The sequence below is a fragment of the Bos mutus genome, chromosome X (genome assembly GCF_027580195.1).
Source record: "Bos mutus isolate GX-2022 chromosome X, NWIPB_WYAK_1.1, whole genome shotgun sequence".
Taxonomy (NCBI): Eukaryota; Metazoa; Chordata; class Mammalia; order Artiodactyla; family Bovidae; genus Bos; species Bos mutus.
This window is the reverse complement of record NC_091646.1, coordinates 81,566,104-81,584,403: the sequence shown is the minus strand read 5'-3', so window position 1 is coordinate 81,584,403 and position 18,300 is coordinate 81,566,104. Positions and strand designations below refer to the sequence as shown.

The window sequence follows — 18,300 nt, the reverse complement described above, 5'->3', positions numbered from 1 at the left end:
TAAGAGTCAGACACGACTGAGCGACTTCACTTTCACTTTTCACTTTCATGCATTGGAGGAGGAAATGGCAACCCACTCCAGTGTTCTTGCCTGGAGAATCCCAGGGACTGGGGAGCCTGGTGGGCTGCCATCTACGGGGTCCCACAGAGTTGGACATGACCAAAGCGACTTAGCAGCAGCAGCATGACATAGTGATCCCACTACTGGGCATATACCCTGAGAAAACAATAATTCAAAAAGACACGTGTATCCCAATGTTCATAATAGCACTATTTACAATAGACAAGACATGGAAGCAACCTAGGTGTCGATTGAAAGATGAATGGATAAAGAAGTTGTGGTACAAATATACAATGAAATAGTACATGGTCATAAAAAGGAAAAAAAAAAGATGAGTCTGTTAAACTGAGGTAGATGAACCTAGAGCCTGTTATACAGAGTGAAGTAAGTCAGAAATAGAAGAACAAATATTGTATATTAACACATATATGGAATCTAGAAAAACAGTACTGATGAACCTATTTACAGAGAAGAAATGGAAACACAGACATAGAGAATGGTCTGGTGGACACAGCAGGGGAAGGAGTTGTTTTATTCAGTCTTCCTTGACTCTTTTGCAAACCCATGGACTGTAGCCCGCCAGGCTCCTCTGTCCATGAGATTTCCCAGGCAAGAATACTGGAATGGGTTTGTCATTTCTTCCTCTAGAGGATCTTCCTGACCCAGGGATCAAACCCACATCTCCTGTGTCTCCTGTAATGGCAGGCAGATACTTTACCACTTAGCCACCTGGGAAGCCCAGGGGAAGGAGAGGGTAGGACAAATTGAGAAAGTAGTATTGACATATATATACTATCATATGTAAAATAAATAACTAGCAGGAAGCTGTTGTAAAACACAGGGAGCTAAACCTGGCACTCTGTGATGACCTAGAAGGGTGGAATGAGGGGAGAGGGAGGCTCACAAGGGAGTGGATATATTCATACTTAATTTTAATTTGCATTGTTGTATGACAGAAACCAACAAGTATACACGCACACACACACACACATATATATACACACATATATATAATTATGACTGATTTCTGTTCAGGTATGGCAGAGACCACAACACTCTAAACCAATTATCCTCCAATAAAAAAGAAAATACAAAAAAAGAAATTTCATATATTAATGCATATATATGGGATATATAAAAATGATACTAATGAACCTATATGCAGGGCAGGATTAGAGACTCAGACATAGAGAACCGACTTGTGGCCACAGGAAGGGAAGGAGAGTGTGGGATGAATTGAGAGTAGCATTGACATATATACACTACCATGTGTAAAACAGATACTAGCAGGAAACCACTATGTAACACAGAGTTGAGCCTAATGCTCTATGATGACCTAGAGGAGTGGGATGGGGAGTGGGAGGGAGGCTTATGAGGGAGTGGATATATTTGTACTTAATTCTGATTTGCATCATTGTTCAGCAAAAACCAACACAACATTGTAAAGCAATTATCCTCCAATTATAAATTTTAAAAAAAAGTCACATTTCAGCAGAGGCAAGTAAGAGATAAGGTATAGGGAGATCTGGGGGATAATGTTTTAAGCAAAGGGAACAGTCAATGCAAGTTCCCTGAAGTGAGCATATGTCTGGCACATTCTAGGAACAGTGAAGGGGGCAGTGTGGCTACAGTGTAGACAGCAAAGGGATGAATGGCAGGAGATGAGGTCAGAAAGTTAGCAGAGGGCCCAAATGCATAAGACCTTGGAGACCATGGTAAAACCTTTGATTTTTACACTTCCTGATATGGAAAACCATTAGAGAGTTTTGAGGAGAGAAGAAACAATACCTGACACATGTTTTTAAAAGGATCACTTTAGATCAGTGGTTAGCAAAGAGACCACTAAGTCAGCTAGTGCTTTAATCCAGGTGAGATGATGTTAACTTGTACCAAGGAAACAGTGATAAAAATATTGAGATTAGAATCTGAAGGCAAAAATGTGGTCTTTTGTTGATAGGATATAAAGTACTAGAGAGACCTCCAGCAGATTACTTCAAGTTTCAGGGCTTCAGCAAATTAAAAGATATTATTATCATTACCTGACATAGACAAAGACTTCAGACTAAGCAGGTTTAGTGATGAGAGAATGAGAGTTAAGTTTTGGATGTATTAAATTTGAGATGCCTAACATATCCAAGTAAAGATATGAAGTAGATTGTTACATACGAGTTATGATTTCAGGTTTTAGCTGAGGCATGGTTTTAGCTGGGTACAAAATTTAGGAATCATTGGCATATGGATCGGATGTGAAGTCATGGAACTGGCTGAAAGTACCTAAATGCTGAGTGTATATAGACTTCTGAAGTCTGAGCCTTGGAGCACTCCAAAATTTAAAGTTGGGTAAGATAAGGAAGATTCCAAAAAGGAGACACCAAAATGCTAGGAGGATAACCAGGACAGCATAGAAACCTGGAAGTCATATGAAGGAAAGTGTTTACAGGAGGTATGGTTAAAGCTATCATTTCCTGCAGATAATTTTGAGTAACATGAGGACTGAGAATTTACTATTGGATTTAATAATTTGGAGGTTATTGGTGGTCTTGACAAGAACATTTTCAGGGGAGTGGTGGGGGTAAAATCCTATAGATACACATGATAAACAAAAGAATAGTTTAATGATTAATTTTATAGGTATCATCAAAAATTATGTGCCTACTAAAGAAGGTACAACACAAGGCATAAAATGAAGTGAGCTTTGAAGGATAAACACAAGCTTGCCTGGAAAATAAAGAGGAGGGACAGTTTAGATGTAGCGTGAAGCAAGAACACAGAAGTGCTGACTTGCCCAATGTGTTCAAGGCAGAATAAACAATCAATTTTAGCTGAAAATATAAGGTTCATGAGAGGTTAAGATTTTTTGCCATGGACATTTTGCTTACATATGCAGCATGAAGGAAAGGTTTCAGATGAGACCTTTTTTTGTTATTTGCACTATCATTAGTTAATAGTGAAGGCATCATCACATAATATTTATTAAGTGTGAACTGGAGCTTGATATTATCTTCAAACTATAAGTAGGCATTTATGTTGCATCAATTTCCCACTAGTTAAGAGGAATTAATGTAATAGATGCAATTTCAATATATGTATGAATAGTTTTATTCTACCAGATGTCACAATTGATATCATAAATTTGCAAAAGTAAAAACTGTGATACACAAAAAATTAACAAAAATAATAGAGCTTTAAAATACACACATATTTTTATATATATATATATATATATATATATACACACACACACACACACACACATATGGATATTTAGTACCTGATAAATGTGGTGGCATTTAAAATTAAATTTAAAAAAATGGATTCTTTAATAAATGCCACTTGATCTGTTTGGGAACAACAAAGTTAAATTCTTACCTAATACAGCATAATCAACCCTCCACCTCCACACACACACACAAAGGGGGAAATGCAAATAGGTAATTCACAGAAAAATATAGATAGCTTGTAGCTTAATCTAAATTAATTGTCATGCAAACACAAATTAAAGAGTAATGAGAGGTTTTTAATCTATCAGATTGGAAAGTTTTAAAAATACTCTGAATCGGCAAGAGTATAAAGAATCAGGTAATTTTATGCAGTTGGTGGTTATAAAAATTGGTATAGCATTTTAATTAAGATTTCAAATTTGAACAGCATTTTATCCAGGAATGTTAGGTCCAGCAATCTAGCCTACAAATGTGCAAAGACAGAGTAACAAACATGTCCATATCATCATCATCATCATCACATCACTTATTGAGCATTACTGTGGGCCAGAAACTGTTTTAAGAATTTTTATTTATACCACTCATTTAATGTCCACAATAAATATGAGTCAGGTAACTAGAGTTGACCCTTGAACAACACGTGTTTGACTTTCTCAAGTCCACTTACATGTGGATTTTTTTTTTATAAATGTATTTATTTTAATTGGAGGCTAATTACTTTACAATATTGTATTGGTTTTGCCATACATCAACATGAATCCGCCACAGGTAATCACATGTTCCCCATCCTGAACCCCCCTCCCACCTCCCTCCCCGTACCATCCTTCTGGGTCATCCCAGCGCACCAGCCCCAAGCATCCTGTATCATGCATCGAACCTGGACTGGCGATTCATTTCATATATGATATTATACATGTTTCAATGCCATTCTCCCAAATCATCCCATGCTCTCCCTCTCCCACAGAGTCCAAAAGACTGTTCTATACATCTGTGTCTATCGTTACCATCATTCTAAATTCCATATATATGCGTTAGTATACTGTATTGGTGTTTTTCTTTCTGGCTTACTTCACTCTGTATAATAGGCTCCAGTTTCATCCACCTCATTAGAACTGATTCAAATGTATTCTTTTTAATGGTGGAGTAATACTCCATTGTGTATATGTACCACAGCTTTCTTATCCATTCATCTGCTGATGGACATCTAGGTTGCTTCCGTGTCCTGGCTATTCAGAATCCTTTTCCACCATGGATCTGCAGAAGCTTCTGCTGCTGGATTATTGTAAAGGTGCTAGCTAAAGCAACTCATTAAACAGAAAGGAACAGACTTCATTCCTGGGAAAGGAGAGAGTAACTAGACCAGAAGGAAGGCTCCTATTGGAATGTTCCATTTATAGAAGGTTAGGGAAGTCAGAAACTGATTGATGATGATGATTAATAGAAAATATGGAAGTAACATAAGGAAATAGGAAAAGGAGTACATCAAGGCTGTATATTGTCACCCTGCTTATTTAACTTCTATGCAGAGTACATCATGAGAAATGCTGGGCTGGAAGAAGCACAAGCTGGAATCAAGAATGCTGGGAGAAATATCAATAACCTTAGATATGCAGATGACACCACCCTTATGGCAGAAAGTGAAGAACTAAAGAACCTCTTGATGAAAGTGAAAGAGGAGAGTGAAAAAGTTGGCTTAAAGCTCAACATTCAGAAAACTAAGATCATGGCATCCAGTCCCATCACTTCATGGGAAATAGATGGGGAAACAGTGAAAACAGTGGCTGACTTTATTTTTCTGGGCTCCAAAATCACTGAAGATGGTGATTGCAGCCAGGAAATTAAAAGACGCTTACTCTTTGGAAGGAAAGTTATGACCAACCTAGACAGCATACTAAAAAGCAGAGACATTACTTTGTCAACAAAGGTCTGTCTAGTCAAGGCTATGGTTCTTCCTGTGGTCATGTATGGATGTGAGAGTTGGACCATAAAGAAAGCTGAGCACTGAAGAATTGATGCTTTTTAACTATGGTGTTGGAGAAGACTCTTGAGAGTCCCTTGGACTGCAAGGAGATCCAATCAGTCCATCCTAACGGGATCAGTCCTGGGTGTTCAGTGGAAGGACTGATGTTGAAGCTGAAACTCCAATACTTTGGCCACTTGATGTGAAGAGCTGACTCATTTGAAAAGACCCTGATGCTGGGAAAGATTGAGGGCAGGAGGAGAAGGGGATGACAGAGGATTAGATGGTTGGATGGCATCACCGACTCGATGGACATGGGTTTGGGTGGACTCCGGGAGTTGGTGATGGACAGGGAGGCCTGGTGTGCTGCAGTTCATGGGGTCACAAAGAGTCAGACACGACTGAGCGACTGAACTAACTGAACTGAACATCAGGAAATGACATTACTAAGAGACCCCTCAGATGTGTGTGGAATCTGCTCAAACTTGAGGCAGAGAAACTAGTCTTATAATAATTGTCCTAGTTCAGGCATAAGAACCTAGAGGAACTGGAAAGGACAAATATGACAGAGATTTTAAAAGACACATTTTGATTTTACAACTAATTAGACTTAAGCAACATAGGAAAGAATCATTTTTACTGTCCAGCTCTACCAGTGGCAGTCCATTTAACCTACTCCAAAGAGTGATCTAGCATAAGAAGATTTTTAAAACCCATACAACTAGTAATTTATTTCTCTTCTTCCTCATACACTGCCTTGCATACAACTGTCACTCAATTCATATTTGTTCAATAAAGGGTGTTTGAGAAGTTCACAACACTTCACAATATGACACTATCTAATTTTGTCTCAGCTGTATTCCATAGCAGCTACACAGTGGATATAGGTTTTACTTTGCTTTGTTCATCTGATCTGACTTGTTCTAACAAAACCTAAACTAAATGAGTAATACAACAAGCCTAATTTTGATCCTATTTGGTATATATTACCAGTGGTTATAATTTTGGCTTGTAGATAGGTGCAAAGACTTTGGAACTGGCTGTGAAATAAACAAACAGATAAATGCTAAGCCACTGATTTAAAGATAAACCACTTTATATTATGTCAAATATGGAAATACTGCATTTTCTTCTTTCATCTACTGGGGTTGAGATTCAGGTGACAAACAGTCTCTTGGGGGCAAGCAAGGGTAGTCAGGAAATAAATAATAATTTCCTTGCAAAAGCTGTGGAGAAAGGATGTCCTGAAAACTTTACCCATATCTAGTGAACTGCACTATTTTTTTATATATATATCATTTTTATTGTTGCTTACAAAATTGTGTTAGCTTCTACTGCACAGTTCAGGCACACACATATATGGATTCCCTCATTTTGGATTTCCCTCTCATTTAGGATACCACAATGTCTCATTTAGCAAAGTAGAGCTCCCTGTGCTATACAGTATGTTCCCCTCAGTTGTCTATTTTATGCATAGTATCAATAGTGTATACATGTCAATCCCAATCTCCCAATTTCTCCCACCCCACCCCTTTCCCTTGTTATCCATACATTTGTTCTCTACATCTGTGTTTCTAGTTTTGCTTCACAAATAAGGTCATCTATACTATTTTTCTGGATTCCACATATATGCAGGAATATATGATATTTATTAGCATATGATATTTATTTTACTCTTTCTGACTTACTCTATATGACAATCTCTATGTCCATCCATGTCTCTACAAATGACCAAACTTCGTTCCATTTTATGGTTGAGTAATATTCCATTCAATATATGTGACATGAGTTTTTTCTATTTGGAGAATAATTGATTTACAATGTGATTTCTGCTATATAAGGAGAATAATCCATAATTATCCATATATCCTCTCTTTCTTAAGCCTCTCTCCCACCCCCATCCCACCTCTCTAGGTTGTCACAGAGTGCCAAGGTGAGCTCCCTGTGTTATACAGCAGCTTCCCACTAGCTATCTACTTTATACATGGTAGTGTATATATGTCAATGCTACTCTCTCATTTCTTCCCACCCTCTCATTCCCCTACGGTGTCCACAAGTCTATTATTTATATATCTGTGTCTCTATTCCTGCCCTGAAAACAGGTTCATCATTACAGTTTTTCTAGGTCCATATGTATGCATTGCTGCTGCTGCTAAGTCGCTTCAGTCATGTCCGACTCTGTGCGACCCCAGAGACAGCAGCCCACCAGGCTCCCCCGTCCCTGGGATTCTCCAGGCAAGAACACTGGAGTGGGTTGCCATTTCTTTCTCCAATGCATGAAAGTGAAAAGTGAAAGTGAAGTCGCTCAGTTGTGTCTGACTCCTAGATGTATATATTAATATATGAAATTTAGTTGTCTCTTTCTGGTATACTTCACTCTGTGTAACAGGTTCTAGGTTCATCGACCTCAGTTCAACTGACTCACATTCATTCCCTTTATGGCTGAGTAATATTCCATTGTGTATTATGTACTACAACTTCTTTATCCATTCATTTGTCAATGGACATCTAGGTTTGCTTCCATGTCCTGGCTATTGTAAATAGTGCTGCTATGAACATCGGGGTACACATGCCTTTTTGAATTACTGTTTTCTCAGGGTGTATGTCCAGTATTGGGATTTCTGGGTCATATGGTAGTTGTATTCCTAGTTTTTTAAGGAATCTATACTCTTATCCATAATGGCTGTGTCAATTAACATCCCCACCAACATTGTGACACATGTTCTTTACCCATTCCTCTGTTGAAGAACATTTAGATTGCTTCCATGCCCTGGCTATTGTAAGTAGTGCTTTTATGAACATTGGGGTGCATATGTTGTTTTGAATAATGGTTTTCTCTAGGTATATACCCAGTAGTGATATTGCAGGGTTATATGATAGTACTATTTTTAGTTTTTTAAGGAAACTTCACACTGTTTTCCCTAGTGGCTTTATCAATTTAAATTCCCACCAACAGTTTAAGAGGGTTCCTTTTTCTCCATACAGTCTCAACCAGTTATTGTTTGTAGATTTTTTTGATGATGACCATTCTGACCAGCATTTCTCTATTAGTGATGTTGAGTATCTTTTCATGTTTGTTGCCCATCTGTACATCTTCCTCAGAGAAATGTCTATGTAAGTCTTTCATGTGTTTAAAATTTTTATATATTGAGCTGCATGAGCTGTTTGTATATTTTAGAGATTAATCCTTTGTCATTTGATTTGTTGGCAAATGTTTCTCCCATTTGGAGGGTTGTTTTTTCTTCTTATTTATGGTTTCCTTTGCTGTGCAAAAGTGTTTATACTTAATCGGGTCCTATATGTTTATTTTTGTTTTTATTTTTATTAATCTAGGAGGGAGACAAAAAAGATCATGCTTTGATTTATATCAAACTGTGTTCTGCCTATGCTTTTCTGTAAGAGTTTGATAGTGTCTCACCTTGCATATATGTCTTTAACCCATTTTGAGTTTTTGTGTGTGTGTTTACATGGTATTAGGAAGTGTTCTAAATTCATTATCTTACATGTGAGTGCATGCATGCTAAGTCACTTCAGTCATGCTCACCTTTTTGTGATCCTGTGTACTGTAGCCCACCAAGGTCCTCTGTCCATGAGATTTCCCAGGAAAGAATACTGGAGTGGGTTGGCATTTTTTTTTTTCTCCAGATCTTCCCAACTCAGGGACCCATGTCTCCTATGTCTCCTGAACTAGCAGGTAAGTTCTTTAACACCAGTGCCACATGTAGCTGTCAAGTTTTCCAGTTTTCCAAGCACCACTTATTAAAGAGGCTGTATTTGCTCTATTCTATATTCTGGCCTCCTTGTCATATTTTAAGTGATCATGGGTGCATGAGTTTAATCTTGGGGCTTTGTATCCTATTACTTTGATCTACATTTATGTTTTTGTGACAGTATCATACTGTCTTGATTACTATAGCTTTGTAGTATAGTCTGAAGTCAATAAGTCTGATTCCTCCAGCTCCACATTTCTATCTCAAGATTGCTTTTGCTATTCAGAGTCTTTTGTGTTTCCATGAACTATAAATTTCTTTTTTCGTTCTAGTTCTGTAAAAAAATAATGCCATTGGTAATTTGATAGGGATTGAACTGAGTCTGTACATTGCTTGGGTGAGTATAGTCATTTTCACAATATTGATTCTTCCAATCCAAGAAGATAATATATATCTCCATTTGTTTGTGCTATTTTTTATTTAATTTTGTTTTTATTCTTCAATCTGTTTTTATGTTGTATCACATTGATTGATTTGTGTATATTGAAGAATCTTTGCATCCCTGGGATAAATCCCACTTGATCATGATGTATGATCCTTTTAGTGTGTTGTTGGATTCAGGTTGCTAGTATTTTGTTGAGAATTTTTGTCTATGTTCACCAGTACTACTGGCCTGTAATTTTCTTTTTTGTGTGTGATATCTTTGTCTGATTTTGATATCAGGGTGATGGTGGCCTTGTACAATGAATTTGGGTGTATTCCATCATCTGCAATATTTTGCCAGAGTTTAAGATGGATAGGTGTTAGCTTTTCTCTGAAGGTTTGATAGAATTCACCAGTGAAGCCATCTGGTCCTGGACTTCTGTATTTTGGGGAGATTTTTAACCACATTTCAATTTCATTAGTTATGATTGTTCTGTTCATATTTTCTATTTCTTCTGGTTCAGTCATGAAAGGTTGTGTTTGTCTTACAAGTTGTCCATTTTTTCCAGGTTTTCCATTTTATTGGCATATAAAATGCCTTGAATGTAGTCTCTTATGATCCTTTGTATTTCTGTGGTGCAAGTTTTATCTTCTACTTTTTTATTTCTAATTTTATTGATTTCAGCCCTCTCCTGTATTTTTTGATGAGTCTGGCTAAAGATTTATCAATTTTTTTTTAATTTTCTCAAAGAGCTAGCTTTTAGTTTCATTGAATTTTTCAATTGTTTTTATTTATTTCTGCTCTTATCTTTATAATTTCTTTTCTTCTAATAACTTTGGGTTTTGTTTATTGTTGTTTCCCTAGTTGCTTCAATATAAGAGTAGGTGTTTGTTGGATATTTTTCTTGTTTCTTTAGTAAGGGTTGCATTGCTATACATTTCCCTCTTATAAATGCTTTTGCTTCATCCCATAAATTTTGGGTCATTATGTTTTCACTATCACTTGTTTCTGGTATTTTTAAACTTTTCTCTTTAACTTCTTCAGTGATCTCTTGTTTATTTTGTAGCTTACTGGTTAGCTACTGAGAGGGTAATGGCAACCCACTCCAGTACTCTTGTCTGGAAAACCCCATGGATGGAGAAGCCTGGTGGGCTACAGTCCATGGAGTCGCAAAGAGTCAGAAAAGACTGAGTGACTTCACTTTCACTTTCACTGAGAGGGTAACAGGCAGGAAGCCCAGGGGTCCCCAAGTGGAGGAAATGGACTGTAATTTTCAGACGTTTTTTCCCTCTCTTGTAAGTGGCAGAAGGAAACAAACTACAAATGTCAGACTTTTTTTCCCCCTTCTCTATACAAAATTAAAAGGTTTCTTTTAAAATTCTGGTTCCACCTGAACTTAACTTTTCTCAAACCTTGAGCTAACCAATGCATTTTTCTTATGGAAATGTTTTTCTTAAGCTATATTAATGAACTGTGTATTTGCCTTACAATCTGCCTTTCTTCAAGTCAGACTGAGACCTGGGAACTGATAATGGTTCAACAAACCAGTATGTTTTATTCTTGGAAATGCTCTTTTAAGCTATGTTAATGAATCTATATATTTGCTTGGAAATCTGCCTTTCTTCAAGATTCATATCAATTGTTTTATGGCCTGGGGATGACTCACCTTGTGGCAATGCTATCTCAAAATGCTTGTTGTGGGTGAGGGGCCTGGTGTAACTCTCTCAGTTTTGGAGCATTTCCTTTCTCTAATTAGCAGTTTGCTAATAGGTATATAACTCCTTGCTATAAACTAGCAAGGGAGCACTCTTTCTGTCCCCTTCTGATGTCTATGTGCTTTGCCATGTTAGGGAAATTTTCAACTATAATCTCTTGAAATATTTTCTTATGCCCTTTCTCTTTCTCTTCTTCTTCTTGGACCCCTATAATTCCAATTTGGTACATTTAGTGTCCCAGATTTCTCTGCAACTGTCCTCAATTCTTTTCATTCTTTTTCTTTATTCTGCTCCTCAACATTTATTTCCACCATTCTGTATTTCAGCTCATCTTTTCTTTTTTTTTTTTGCCTCAGTTATTTAGCTGTTGATTCCATCTAGCATTTTTTTATTTCAGTTAATCATGTTGTTCATTACTGATTGTTCATTCTTTAGTTCTTCTAGGTCCTTGTTAAATATTTCTTGAATCTTCTTGATCCATGCCTCCATTCTATTTCCAAGATCTTGGAGCATGTGTACTATGATTTCTCTGAATTTTTTTAAGGTAGATTGCCTATTTCCTCTTTATGTATTTGGTCTTGGGGGTTTTTTAGCTTGCTCCTTCATCTGCACCATATTTTTATGTCGTCTCATTTCGTCTAACCTACTGTGTTTAGGGTCTTTGTTCTCACAGGCTGCAGACTTGTATTTCCTCTTGCCTCTGCTGTCTGCCCCCTGGTAAGTGAGGATGGCATATGTAGACTTCTTGGTGGAAGGGCCTTGTGCCTGCACTCTGGTGAGTAGATTTGAATGTTTACACTCTGTAGGTCAAGGCCTCATCAGGTGGGGTGTCTTGGGATATCTGTGAGCTAAGTATGATTTCAGGCAACCCGTTTACTGATGGGTAGATTTGTGTTATTCTCTTGACTGGCATGACATTTCTAGCACTGAAGCCTGCTGGAAGTTGCACTGGGCTGGGTCTTTTGATATGGGTACCTCCATGAACATGCATGCCTATTAATATTCCCTGGACCCAGAAATTCTCTGGTGCTCCAACATCTTGGACTCTATGCTCCCAACCTGGAGGCCCAGGTTCAACTCTTCAGCAGAGCCTACAGCCAACAATGCAAGACCCTAGAGCCAACAGAGTGCAGACTGATAAAAAAGGAAGAAAAGGAAAGAAATAACAGAAAAATTTAAAATAAAAAAAGAAAACAGAACCCAAGACATACCAAAAACAACAGCAGATAAAAAAAGTAACAACAAACACACACACATAAAATAGGAAAAAAACAGACAAAACAATAACAAAATAATTCTGAGAATAGTTAATAAGGACTAAACTAACGAAGAATGAAAATAAAAACAAAGCAAACAAACAATAAAAAGAGTGAAAAAAAAAAAAAAAACAAACATAAAGTAGATACAGAAAAACAATGAAAACAAAATAAAATAACAAAGGACAAAAGCAGGGAAAAAAGCCACAAAGCAACAAGAAGAATATAAAACACAGTGCAACAAAAAGTTAAAGTAAAAATTATATATAATATATACATATATAAAGTAAAAATAAAAGATAAAAACCAATAAAAGCAATAACAAAAGCAATGAGTAAAATGAAACACACACACAAAAAGAAAGGTAGTAATATTTCCCTGGAGCCTCTTCTGTCAATGTTCTTGCTCCCACAGTGAGCCAGAGCCAAACCCCACATCCTAAGTAGGCTTTCAAATACCTCTAGATAGTTCTCTGTATCTGCTGTGGACACTGTGGAGCCAGCTCAGACTCTGACCTTGCCCAATTCTCACATGTACTTGCCCTCTGTGTCCAGCGCTGTGAAGGCTAAACAGGTCTCAATTGTTGAAACAGTTGTCGCCTATTCATGTGTTCCAGAGACGCAGGATTTATCCAGCTTACATGGGGATTGAGTCCACAGCTTGAGCAGCTGCACAGAAAGATATCTGTTCCTCTTCCTTAGTTGCACTGCTCCTGGGGCTCAGGTTTGGTTTTGACCCAACCCCTTTGTGTGCCTCACTCTCAAGCATCTGTTCCCTGCCCAGATGAGAGGGAATGAATAGATGTTTGAGGCACCATTTATTTATTTATATTGGGGCACTGGTACTGTGGCCACAATTGGATTGTCTGTAAGTTGTCTGTGGCAGCAGGACCAACAAGAAGTTGGAACAGACTGTGGCACACTCCCTCTGTCGAGGAAGCAGAAGCTGGAGTATGGGAAGATGATGGCCGTACTCCCTGTGCACCTCTTAGTAATGATGCCTCGCTTTTCAGGCAGACCATGCTTTCTCTAGGGGGCATTCCCAGATGCAAATCTCCTCACTCCAGTCCCCTCTGCTGTATCCACCCAACCAACAGTGTTTCTCTCCCAGGATCCATTCTCTCAACCCTGAGCTTTAGCACTCAGCCCTCACCAGCATTGGAGGGCTCTTGTCAAGGCAGGGGTGCCCACCACTGATTCCCAAGGGGGTTTTGGGATGGGCAGTGCTCAGGCCCTTGGAGCCCATGCTGGCCAACAGAGGAGACCTCCACCTAACAAGGAAGTGGACCCGCTCAGGTGGGAGCTCCTCCCAATGCCCATGGAGACCAAAGAAGCCAGCAGTTGGGGAAAGGGGTTATAATGTTAGGTTCTCCTCTTGCATGCCTCTCAACAATGACAACTTGCTTTTAGGTATCTTAGGCTTTTTCTCCAAATGTTCCCAGTTGTGGAGCTCCTTACTCCTATCTCTTCAGGCTGCCTTTTCACAATCAACAGTTGTCTCCTCCCTGGGTCCCTGTTCCAAACCCACTTTCCAACCCAGCCCTGTTTTGCAAAGACAATTCATGATTCAGGCTGGAATGTGCAGAGTTGTGGTAGAGTGCACTAAGGTTTAACTGCAATAATGTTTTCTATTATTCTGTTCCTTACCCAAAGTAGAAGATATGCTGACCTGAGGAACATAATCCAGGTCTGAAGGACATAATTCAAATAATTTCTAAAATCATCACTAGCTCCTCTGATCTATCAGGGATCCTTCCTCAGTGAATGGAACTTTGCACGTTTTATATACTCATCCTATTCACTCTATTTTTTGACTGGGTTGAGAAAAGACAAGTCCCTTGACAAAGATGAGTAAAAATCCCCCTTCCATACCATGTATGCACAATACCCTAGTTTCAAGAAAAATTTATTCATTCTCTTTATACATAGCTGCTGCTATATTTCACATCTCTGTGTGGATCACAATAAACTGTGGAAAATTCTGAAAGAGATAGGAATACCAGACCACCTGATCTGCCTCTTGAGAAATTTGTATGCAGGTCAGGAAGCAACAGTTAGAACTGGACATAGAACAACAGACTGGTTCCAAATAGGAAAAGGAGTATGTCAAGGCTGTATATTGTCACCCTGTTTATTTAACTTATATGCAGAGTACATCATGAGAAACGCTGGACTGGAAGAAACATAAACTGGAATCAAGATTGCCGGGAGAAATATCAATAACCTCAGATATGCAGATGACACCACCCTTATGGCAGAAAGTGAAGAGGAAATAAAAAGTCTCTTGATGAAAGTGAAAGTGGAGAGTGAAAAAGTTGGCTTAAAGCTCAATATTCAGAAAACAAAGATCATGGCATCCAGTCCCATCACTTCATGGGAAATAGATGGGGAAACAGTGGAAACAGTGTCAGACTTTATTTTTCTGGGCTCCAAAATCACTACAGATGGTGACTGCAGCCATGAAATTAAAAGATGCTTACTCCTTGGAAGGAAGGTTATGACCAACCTAGATAGCATATTCAAAAGCAGAGACATTACTTGGCCAACAAAGGTTCGTCTAGTCAAGGCTATGGTTTTTCCAGTAGTCATGTATGGATATGAGAGGTGGACTGTGAAGAAGGCTGAGCGCTGAAGAATTGATGCTTTTGAACTGTGGTGTTGGATAAGACTCTTGAGAGTCCCTTGCACGGCAAGGAGATCCAACCAGTCCATTCTGAAGGAGATCAGCCCTGGGATTTCTTTGGAAGGAATGATGCTAAAGCTGAAACTCCAGTACTTTGGCTACCTCATGCGAAGAGTTGACTCATTGGAAAAGACTCTGATGCTGGGAGGGAATGGGGGCAGGAGGAGAAGGGGACGACAGAGGATGAGATGGCTGGATGGCATCACTGACTCGATGGACGTGAGTCTCAGTGAACTCCGGGAGTTGGTGATAGACAGGGAGGCCTGGCGTGCTGCAATTCATGGGGTCGCAAAGAGTCGGACACGACTGAGCGACTGACCTGATCTGATCTGATGTCATTTTACTTGCTTTTTTCTTTAGTTAGAATGTCTTCTCAACATTTCCCTCCTATCACCACCTTTTACTCCTCTTTCGCTTGTTGAATATTCATCCTTCAGATTCAGCTCAAATTCTACGTCTAGCATTACCTTCCTCATGAAGACTTTCTTGCCATCCATCACACATTTGAGCTCCATCCTCTAAACTACCACAGCACCTGGTAAAGATCATTATTATAGTACCTAGCATTATAATAGGAATTGTGCATTTATATTACTTCTTTGAACTCCTCCAGGCTAGAGCTAATGTGTTGTATGTAGCCCTGGTGCTTGATACAGTGTTTGTAACATAGTAGGCACTGAGCTAGTTGTTCATTTATTCAGTACTGGGAGTTAGTGTAAAGAACAGTGTCCCTTATGAAGGTTATTAAATACTAGTCGGAATGAAAGGACAATAAACAGTATAGAATATGTCAGATAAAATCAGAGAGGGTAGTAGGGATGGGGGTACTCACGAGGGTGTTATTTTTTTATATAAACCTGTCTGGGGAGGTAACATTTTAACAGAAGACTGAAAAAAGCAGAAGGTTAGTCACGTGGATATTGCAGGGAAGAGGATTCCCAGCAGAAGGAATGGCAAATTCAAAGTTGTTATAGCTTAAACACAGTGAATGGAGACAGGGGATAGGAGATGGGGTCAGAGAGGGAGCAGGTACAAAATCGTGCACTTTCTTGTATGCCAAGGTAAGTACTTTGGCTTTCAGTTTGATGGGATGCCATTGGAGAGATTTGAGCATGGAACTGACCTGATATGCCTTTGGTTATAATAGGATCACTCTTGCTGATGTATTAGGAATACATTTTTAGGGACAGATAAAGAATAGAGGGTACTACTAGGGGAGAGATGGTGGTAGCACAGACCAGTTTGGTATGCTGGAGTTGGTGAAAAGTGGTGGGATTTAGGAGATTCTCTTTTATAAGATTATAGCTAACAGCATGTGCTCTATTTATCAAATACAGAATATAATGATGACTCTAAGGTCTTTGGCCTGATAAACTGAAAGGAGGCACAATTTACTGAAAAAGAGAAGGCTGAAAGAAGCAGGTTGATTACAGCCATGGGAACACTGAGTTGTGCTTTGGCTGGGTTAATAATGGGACAAAGTAAGATGAATAGATGAAGTAGAGGAAGATGAACAGTTTTCCTGAGATAAATTAAGGCTACCTGACTTTGGTGTTTTGAGGTACTGTTCTTCACAAAACCAAAGTCAGTAACAACAGTTTCAAAAGTCACTAAAATTTATTTAATAAAAAATAAGTGCTAGGCACTGTGGGTACTTTATATGTATGCTCTTATTTAATATTTCTCCGAATGCTAGAAATTACAAATTAGTTTTCCCTTTCTGCAGATGATACAGCTAAAGTTCAGAGACTTAGACACACTCCAAAATCATCACGGATTTCTACTATACATTATCTTTGTCCATGAACAGATTTGAACCACTCCTGTTATAGTATATATTTTGTCCAGTTTTGCAATTGGATAAATGAAGATCTTAGAGGCAGAGAGTACTTAAGTATTTCAGACAGAAATATACCACAATCCGGAGATATGTCCTCTCATATAAAAAATACTAACAGAAATAAAAAACAGGAGGAAAGCTAGAAAATTCACAAATACATAGAAATTAAATGACACGCTCCTGAAAAATCAAAGAAGAAATCAAAAGGAAAATAAAAAATAAAAAAAGAAATACAACATATCAGAACTTATGGGGTGCAGCAAAGGCAGTTTTAAGAAGAAAGTTTATGACTATAAACATACACATTTAAGAGCAAAGAAATATCTCAAACAGCCTAACATTACACCTCAAGGGACTAGAAAAACTAGGCCCAAAGTTAGCAGAAGTAAAGAAATAATAAAGATCAGAGCAGATGTAAAGGGAAGAGAGAATAATAACACAATAGAGAAGATTAAAAAAAGCAAGAACTGGTTCTTTGGAAAGGTAAAGGAAATGACTAATCTTTAGCTATACTAACCAAGAAATAAAAAAGATAAATTAAATTTTAAAAATTACAAGTGAAAGAAGTGGCATTACCACTGGTACCAGAGATACCAAGACTACAAAAAATGATGCACCAACTTATTGAACATCCTAACTAGAGGAAGTAGATTCCTATAATAATATAATCTATCAAGTGTGAATCATGAAAAAATAGAAAATATGAACAGACTAATAACAAGTAAGAAAACTGAATCATTAATAAAAAATCTCCCAAATAAGGCAAGGTCAGGACTAGGTGGGTTTATTGGTGAATTCGACCAAATATTTAAAGAAGAATTACCAATCCTCCTCTACTCCTCCAAAAAAAATTGAAGAGGAGGGGATACTCTCAAATTCATGTTAGGAAATCAGCTTTACCCTGACTCAAAAGCAGATAAGGACACTATAAGAAAGCCATAGGCCAATATCACTAATGAATATGGATGCAAAAATTCTCAACAAGATACTAAGACAACTAATTCAACAGCACATTAAAAGAGCATATACCATGTTCGAGGGGCTTCCCTGGTAGCTCAAACGGTAAAGTGTCTGCCTGCAATTCGGGAGACCTGGGTTCGATCCCTGGGTCGGGAAGATCCCCTGGAGAAGGAAATGGGAATCCACTCCAGTACTCTTGCCTGGAAAATTCCATGGATGGAGGAGCCTGGTAGGCTACAGTTCATGGGATCACAAAGAGTCAGACACGACTGAGCAACTTCACTGATACCATGTTCAAGCGGGATTTATCCCAAGGATATAAAAATGATTCCACATATGCCAATCAATCATGTGGCACACTATAGTAAAAGAACAAATGATAGCAGGAATTAATTCCTTGATGGTCTAGTAGTTAGGACTCTACACTTTCACTGCTGAGGGCCCAGGTTCAATCCCTGGTCAAGGAACTAAG

General features: G+C 38.3%; 1 protein-coding gene and 1 non-coding gene across 5 annotated transcripts in view; one reads left to right on the top strand and one right to left on the bottom strand.

Moving 5' to 3' along the window:
- KLF8 (KLF transcription factor 8) overlaps positions 1-18,300 on the bottom strand; it is a 353,812-nt gene that overhangs the window by 252,528 nt on the left and 82,984 nt on the right. The gene's annotated exons all lie outside the window — the stretch shown is intronic.
- Positions 18,223-18,295, top strand: TRNAE-UUC (transfer RNA glutamic acid (anticodon UUC)). Its single transcript has one exon. It is a non-coding gene; the product is annotated as a tRNA-Glu (tRNA).